The following is an 8344-nucleotide window of genomic DNA, read 5'->3' on the forward strand; positions in this document are numbered from 1 at the left end:
ACACTGTACCCAAACAGAATTTTTATAATTTTGTTCCCACAAATAGAGCTTTCTTTTGGTAGTATTTGATCACCTCTGCGATTTTTATTTTTTGCTAAACAAATAAAAAAAGACCGAAAATGTTGAAAAAAATAAAAGTCTTGCTTTTGTTTCTGTTATATATTTTGTAAATAAGTACGTTTTCTCCTTCACTGATGGGCACTGATAAGGCGGCACTGACGGGCACTGATAAGGCGGAACCAATGAGGTGGCACCAATGAGCGGGCACTGACAGGCACCGACGATGGGCACTGATATGCAGCACTGATGGGTGGCACTGATATGCAACACTGATGGGCATTGATAAGCGGCACTAATGGGCACTCATGGGTGGCACTGATAGGCGACACTGATGGGCACTGAAAGATGGGTACTTATGGGTGGCACTGATAGGCGGCACTGATGGGCACTGATACGTGGCACTGATGGGCACTCATACACGGCACTGATATGCGGCACTGATAGACATCCCCTGGTGGCACTGGCAGTGGTAGGCATTGTGAGTGGGCTCTGATTGGCAGCTGCCTGGGCATTGATTGGCAGCTGCCTTGGCACAGATTTGCATTTCCTTTGTGGTCTAGGAGGGGCATACCTGGTGGTCCAGTGTGGATGGTCATCCTGGTGGTCCTGGGCGGCATGATGGTGGTCCTAGGTGGGATCTGAGGGGGGGCTGCGCTGATAAACAATCTGTCCACATGCAAAATTTCTCGCCCATGCCCATGATGTTAAAAATTTATTTTAAAAAAAAATGGTTTAAAAGCTAAAAACAGGTAACTTTATAATGAATACTGATAATATTTCTAAAAAGATAAAAGAAGTATTTTTTTAAAAAATGGTTTAAAAACAAAAAAAAGTAAATTGTTTTATTGCATACTGATATTATTTCTAAAAAGAAACTAGATAAAAGAAGCCCACCTGCCGTGTCATTGTTATTACACAATGCCGTGACTCGGATTCGAACCGAGGTTGCTGCGGCCACAACGCAGAGTACTAACCACTATACGATCACGGCGAGCTACTTGGGCTTATGGGAAATTCAGCTGACAGAAGTCCCTTTAACTACACTATGATGTGATGTCACTTATGTCACTCAATGTTACTATTTATCTTCATCTACATTCTACCCTTCACTTACTCCTCCACATCACCCAGTACACTTATGTTATATTTCACTCAGACATTACACCCACCAAGACTGAGAACAGCACTGCCCACACAACAAAGTGTCATAATAATAAATGGGCACTCACAATGAATATACATGTGAAGTCACCATATAAAATATACATTTTGGGGATATTTACTACAACTAGAGCGTGCAAAATCGAATGCAGCTGTGCATAGAAACCAACCAGCTTCCAGGTTTTAGCCCTCGTTCACACTGAACACGGCTTTGAAATCATGCGTCTTCATCTGAACTTGTGCGATTTTAAAGCCGCATTTCAGAGCGACTTTGGGGGTGACTTGAAAGACATCTGGGCGGGTTCATGCACAGATTTCTGTTGAAATTGCCCCTGAAGTCGCCAAAAGTAGTGCAGGAACTACTTTTGGAAAACGGTGCGGGATCGCAAAGTCAGAGTCGCACCGATTGGGACGCTCCTATTACAATAGGCTCCGGTATTACATGCGAATTGACCTGTTAAATTGCGCCGATGTGAACGGGGGCTTATTGCCAAAACCTAATTGAACAAGCTGACGTTAGAAGCTGATTGGCTACGTTGCACAGCTGCACCAGATTCTGAGCGCTCCAGTTTTAGTAAATCTCCTTCTTTGTGTCTGATAACCATACAACACATCTACTAAAAGAATGCAATACATAAACACCATAAAAGAAGTACTCATTGCTGTCAATAAACATATATACACATTTATAAACTCACATATGTTATTAGAATTATTTAAAATCGGCATGGATAACATAACTAGTAATTTAGCAGAAAAAAAAAAAACAAAAAAAAACATATGAGCCCACATGCCGTGTCATTGCTTTTATCCGCAATGCCGTGACTCGGATTCGAACCGAGGTTGCTGCGGCCACAACGCAGAGTACTAACCACTATACGATCACGGCGAGCTACTCGGGCTGCTGGCAGCACACTCAGATTCTAGTGCTCTCCTGTTAGACGGCGCTCACGTCACTTCCAACCATACTGCACATGTGCACATGCTTTGTCTCTAGGTTTAGCGTGTTCATCGCCGATGTGCTCCTGACTAGCTGAGAAAGGAGGGATATCATGTGACCTAGCCCATTCCTAAGCTATGTGCACACACGGTCATCGCTCTCATCACTGAACACTCTCCCCCTCCCCCCGCTGCAGCCTTTCCATCTCCGTCTGTGTGAGGCTTGCAACACCCCTCCCTGTTTTCTATAGTAGTTAACCCTTTCAGCTGACCGTGTGCATTATTCCTTCTGTGCGCAGTAAGGTGCGCCTTCTCCCCGCCCATGATTCATACTGCTTACTACTACATGCACTCATTAACCCCTTCTTATTGCTTTAACCCTTTCATCACTAACAACACCCCTCCATGTTTTTTTTTAAATCGCAATAAGCGTATATTGATTGGTTTGCGCAAAAGTTATAGTGTCTACAAAATAGGGGGTAGATTTATGGCATTTTTCTTATTTTTTACTAGTAATGACAGTGATCAGCGATTTTTAGCAGGACTGCAACATTGCGGCGGACAGATCGGACACTTTTGACACTTTTTTGGGACCATTGACATTTATACAGCGATCAGTGCTATAAAAATGCACTAATTACTGTAGGGAAGGGGTTAACACTAGGGGGCGATCAAGGGGTTAAATGCCTCCCTGGGAGGTGTCTCTAACTGCGGGGGCTGGGCTGACTGGAGGAGGAGAGAGATCGCTGTTCCTGATCACTAGGAACAACAGATCTCTCTCTACTCCCCGGTCAGAACGGGGATCTGTTTGTTTACATTGACAAATCCCCGTTCTGCTTCTCTGTGGAGCGATCGTAGATGGCCAGCGGACATCGCGGCCGCCGGCCGCATGCATTAGCTCCCCCGTCCTGCAGCAAGCGCGCCTGCTATAGCTGTTTAAAGGGCCAATGTACAGCTATGGAGATTTGCACGAACGAGCCGATCTGCCACAGTATAATGACAGCGGCTGGTCGGCAAGTGGTTAAAAATGCGCCGCATTGAACCGCATGGTGCTGTGTCATTGTGTACAAAAATGCAGGCGTCTTGCCGATTAATGGGGGTGATATTGAGGCTGAAGCCTTAAGATTGTGCCCCAGCTGCAAATGCTACTGGCTGCAAATGTACTGTGTTTGAAAAACAAGCTTGGGGTGTCATCAACAATTAATGGCACCCGTGCGCGTCTCACAAGGTCGGCGCGTTCACGTGCATGGAACGCGCTTTTCCCGTACTGCTTACTAGTGTGAACTGGCACGTAATGTTCCTTTAAGTAGTTAGTTTGGGTCAAGCTGCCCAAATTAACTATTTGCTGCACTACAAAGTAAACTTGCTGGGTGCATATGTAGCCTCAGCTATATACAGTATCAGACATACCAAGTCTCCCGCATTTCTGCAGCGGCTCCTGCACATCCACAAGCGCCTGCCGATCTCCCGGGAATGATTGGTGCACACCGATCTCCTTTGTATAGATTATTAACTGACAACCGCTTCTCCTTCTCTCCCTCCCATGGCTTTCAGCTAAAAGGCTATACAGGGAGATCGGTGTTCACAGCTGTCCCTCCCGCCGCACCGATCACCCCCAGTTGTTCTGTGTGCTCCTCCCCGGCCCCCTCCGTGTCCTTCTCCGCCCCCCCTGTTCTCCCCCGCCCACTTTGTTCTCCTCTGCCGCTCCTGTCCCCCCCCCCCGTCACCTGCAGCCGGCTCCCCTCCTCTCCCGCCAGCTACGGGGGGGATCTGTCAGGAATTGGAGGGACACAGTGAGCGAGATCGCTCCTGTGATAACTGAGCAGAGTAAACTGTGTTTACTTTGCTCAGTTTATGAATGAACAGGAGCCTCTGTCTCCTGTTCATTCATCTTTAGTGCTGAGAAAGGGACTGGGTAATCTGTGTCCTTTTCTCTGTCTCAAAGGGGAGATGTCAGGGGTCTGTTTAGACCCCTGACATCTCACCAAAGCCCCCCCAAAAATATAAAAAAAATAATTAATTATTGTAAAAAATTCTAAAAAATGAAAAAATGTAAAAAAATAAAATAAAAAACTACTGACACCACTCTCCCCTGCCCTACCAACACTGTCCACTGCCCCAACCCCATCCCCCCCCAAAAAACATTGTGAAACAGTGTTTCATATTAGGAATGATGTACCTTTCATCATAAGCCTTGTTGACTCCTCTCACAACCGTTTATGGTTGTGGCCAAAAAGCTCAATTTTGGTCTCATCACTCCAAATGACTTTGTGCCAGAAGGTTTGAGGCTTGTCTCTGTGCTGTTCGGCATATTGTAAGCAGGATACTTTGTGGCATTTGTGTAGTAATGGCTTTCTTCTGGCGACTCAACCATGCAGCCCATCTTTCTTCAAGTGCCTCCTTATTGAGCATCTTGAAACAACCAAACCACATGTTTTCAGAGAGTCCTGTATTTTTTATTTTTTTTTTACAAGAAAACAGAGAGTCCTGTATTTTACCTGAAGTTATTTGTGGGTTTTTATTTGCATCCCGAACAATTTTCCTGGCAGTTGTGGCTGAAATTTTAGTTGGTCTACCTGACCATGGTTTGGTTTCAACAGAACCCCTCATTTTCCACTACGTCACGTCATGGACGATCACAAGCGGTATTCCCGCTTTAGACCGCGCATGCGCGCGATCGGGAGCGCGCAGCGCGGTCACGTCGGTGGCGGCGTGTTCCCAGGAACACTGCTCATCACCGACAAGGGTAAACAGCCAATGGCTGGTGGCTGTTTACCACGTGATCGGCTGTGATCCATTCACAGCCGATCACTAACTGTAAACATAGACCGGTTACTAGCTGTCACCGGCTCTTCTCTCCTCACACACCGTTTCCAGTGTGAGGAGAGAAGAGCCAGGAGCAGTGAGTGACCGATCTATGTGTGTTCTGTAGTGTACTGCACCAACACCACAAAGAGAACCTGTCACATTGCCCCCCCCCCAATTACAGCTGTCCCCCAACAGTCACCACATCAGTACTTATAAAAGTGCACCTGTCACCCATCAGTGCCCACAAAGTGCACCTGTCACCCGTCAGTGCCCACTAAGTGCACCTGTCACCCGTCAGTGCCCACTAAGTGCCATCAGTGACCGTCGTCAGTGACCCATCCGTGACCCTCATCTGTCACCTATCAGTCCAATAAAGTGCACCAGTCACCATCAGAGACTGCCATCAGTGACTGTCAACCGTTACCTGTCACCTGTCACCCACCAGTGACCGTCACATGTCACCGATCACCTGTCGCCCATCAGTGACCGTCACCTGTCACCGATCACCTGTCACCCATCAGTGACCATCACCTGTCACCCATCACCTGTCGCCCATCAGTAACCGTAATTTGTCACCTGTCACACAGCCCATCAGAAAAAATGTCCAAAAGATTTTATACAAGTGAGGAGGCGTTCCAGATCCTCTCCATGACTGATGAGAGCAGCGGGGAGCTCTCATCAGATTCAAATGCCAATTCCTGTGAATCAAATTCAGCATTTGAACTGATCGAAAGTAGTGGATCGGCAAACGATTCAGAGGAAGAATGGATCCCTCCTAAAAGAGCACGGCGCTCTGGAAACCAGGCAGCCACCAGCAATATACCCCAGTATCAAATTCCCAGTACTGCTGCCAGCGATAGACCCCAAAACCAAAGGCCCAGTCCTAGAGCTGCCGCCAGTGAAAGGCCACAAGAAATGCCCAGTACTAGCACTTCCGCAGCATCACGCCCAAATGCCAGCACAGGAACTCCAACTACCAGCACTGGAGTGCCACGTCCCCCAAGAGCCAGGGCCGCTACATATCTCCCAGAAGGTCTTGCCAATCCAACATGGCTGCCTTCCGACTCAGGATCAGCAAGAATTCTCCCTTTCACGGCATAGCCAGGTGTGCAGTCCAATACCCAAAATTTTTCTGCAATTGATTGTTTTAATTTATTTTTGCCCAACACTTTGATGCAACTCATCGTGGACCAGACCAATTTATATGCCCAGCAGCATATTGCCAACAACCCCCAATCTTCTTACGCCCGTCCATTCAAGTGGAAGGATTTGACTCTGGAGGAGTTCAAAATGTTTATGGGCCTCACCATAAACATGGGGCTTACAAAAAAAAATGAAGGACATGCTTATTGGTCCACCCACCCCATTCACCACATGCTCATTTACTCTTCTGTAATGCCCAGGTCCCGATACGAAATGATAATGCGCTTCCTTCATTTCAATGATAACACCCAGTGCCCTCCCCACAATCATCCAATTTACGATAAATTATATAAACTTTGCCCACTCATTAATTTCTTTTCCCAACGATTTGCAGAACTCTATGTCCCCGATAAGCATATATGTGTAGATGAGTCCCTGGTACCCTTTTCTGGCCGGTTAGGAATAAAACAATACATTCCTAGCAAAAGGGCCAAATACGGAGTGAAATTTTATAAGCTTTGCAAGAGAGTCACGGGATATCTGTATGCGTTCCGCATATATGAAGGAAGAGATTCCCAGCTCCAGCCCCCTGAGTGCCCAGCCTACATGGGCACAACTGGTAAAATTGTATGGGACCTGGCCTACCCACTGCTGAAGAAAGGTTACCACATATACCTGGATAACTTTTATACCAGCCTGCCCCTTTTCAAACACCTATACCTCGCACAAACCCTGGCCTGTGGAACCTCCAGAAAGAATAGAAAGGGCTTCCCACAAGCCATAGTATACAAGAAATTGCGAAGGGGAGAAAGAGCAACTTTGAGATGCAACGAAGTGCTGGCCTTGAGGTGGAAGGATACCAGGAATGTGTACATGATGTCCACCATCCATGACGACACTACAGTTGAAGTTCAGAGAAGACGAGGTCCCATTGTAAAGCCAAAATGTGTACAAGATTACAATCTGTACATGGGGGGGGGGGGTGGATTTCAACGACCAAATGCTTCAGCCCTATTTAGCAATAAGGAGGTCCCGTTTCTGGTACAAGAAAGTAGCACTCTATTTAATTCATTTGGCCATTTATAATGCCTACATAATTTACACCAAATCCACCGAAAGCCCTGCCCACTTCCTAAAATTCATTGAAGAAGTTGTCACGTCCCTCATCTACCATCAAAGACCCCCCCCAGAAAACCTTCGCTCTGATGCTGTAAGCCGACTGCATGAACGCCACTTCCCGGACCACATTCCCCCATCTGAAGCAGGCCGAAGACGCCAAAAAAGATGTCGAGTATGCAGCAGTGAAGGATTTCGAAGAGATACCAGCTACCATTGTTCCCAGTGTCCCATTGAACCCGGCCTTTGCATTGGTGAATGCTTCAGACTATATCACACATCCCTTAAATATTAGCTCATATTCTTAACCACTTCCCCATTTTCATGATCTGTACTGACCATTTCCCATGCTTCCTCAAATAACCATTCCACTGCCTTCTATGTGAACTGACCCTGGCCTGTTTTTTGACTATGCCTCTGCCAACCGTTTGGACTGCTTACATGTGAACCGACCCTGGCCTGTTTTACCAACTACGCTTCTGCCTACTGTTTGGACTGCTTTCATGTGAACTGACCCTGGCCTGTTTTACCAACCATGCTTCTGCCTAATGTTTGGACTGCTTACATGTGAACTGACCATGGCCTGTTTTACCAACTACGCTTCTGCCTACCACTTGGACTGCTTGCACGTCATCTGACCCTGGCCTGTTTTATGGACTTTGCTTTTGCCTACCGCTTGGACTGATCTGTCGCCCTGCTACTGTAGGACACAGGGGTCTCACATGTGAGGGGCTCCAGAAATGTTTTTCCGGATGGAGAAAACAATTTTTTTTGTTGTCTCCGGGTTTCGTAATTTCCAGATTAGGGTCTGTAGTCCGGAGGCTTCATAGAGATTTGAGTGGGTCGAAGCCTCTACCCCTGTGCCCCTGTGCACAGGTCTTACCTGATTGCCGCCCTCAGCCTGCTGCTGACTTACTGCCGTCATCCCCCTGCCTGCAGCATAAACTGACCATACCTCTGCCTGCTACCTGGACTATGGAAATAATTAGCTGTAGCAAGAGGCAGTATGTTTATGAAGGGCTGGAGAGCGGTACAATAATGAGTGCAGGGAGGTAACGGTGTACCAGGACCAATATTATGGCTGTGTTGGCTGTCTCTGCCTGGACAATTTCTATGG

At 47.0% G+C, this 8344-nt stretch overlaps 2 non-coding genes across 2 annotated transcripts; both read right to left on the bottom strand.

Moving 5' to 3' along the window:
• Nucleotides 1–979: 979 nt before the first annotated feature.
• On the bottom strand, nt 980–1051 carry TRNAH-GUG (transfer RNA histidin (anticodon GUG)). The gene has a single exon. It is a non-coding gene; the product is annotated as a tRNA-His (tRNA).
• Nucleotides 1052–2038: 987 nt separating this feature from the next.
• TRNAH-GUG (transfer RNA histidin (anticodon GUG)) lies at nt 2039–2110 on the bottom strand. The gene has a single exon. It is a non-coding gene; the product is annotated as a tRNA-His (tRNA).
• Nucleotides 2111–8344: the final 6234 nt, after the last annotated feature.

The sequence above is a fragment of the Aquarana catesbeiana genome, linkage group LG03, assembly GCF_042186555.1.
Source record: "Aquarana catesbeiana isolate 2022-GZ linkage group LG03, ASM4218655v1, whole genome shotgun sequence".
Lineage (NCBI taxonomy): Eukaryota > Metazoa > Chordata > Amphibia > Anura > Ranidae > Aquarana > Aquarana catesbeiana.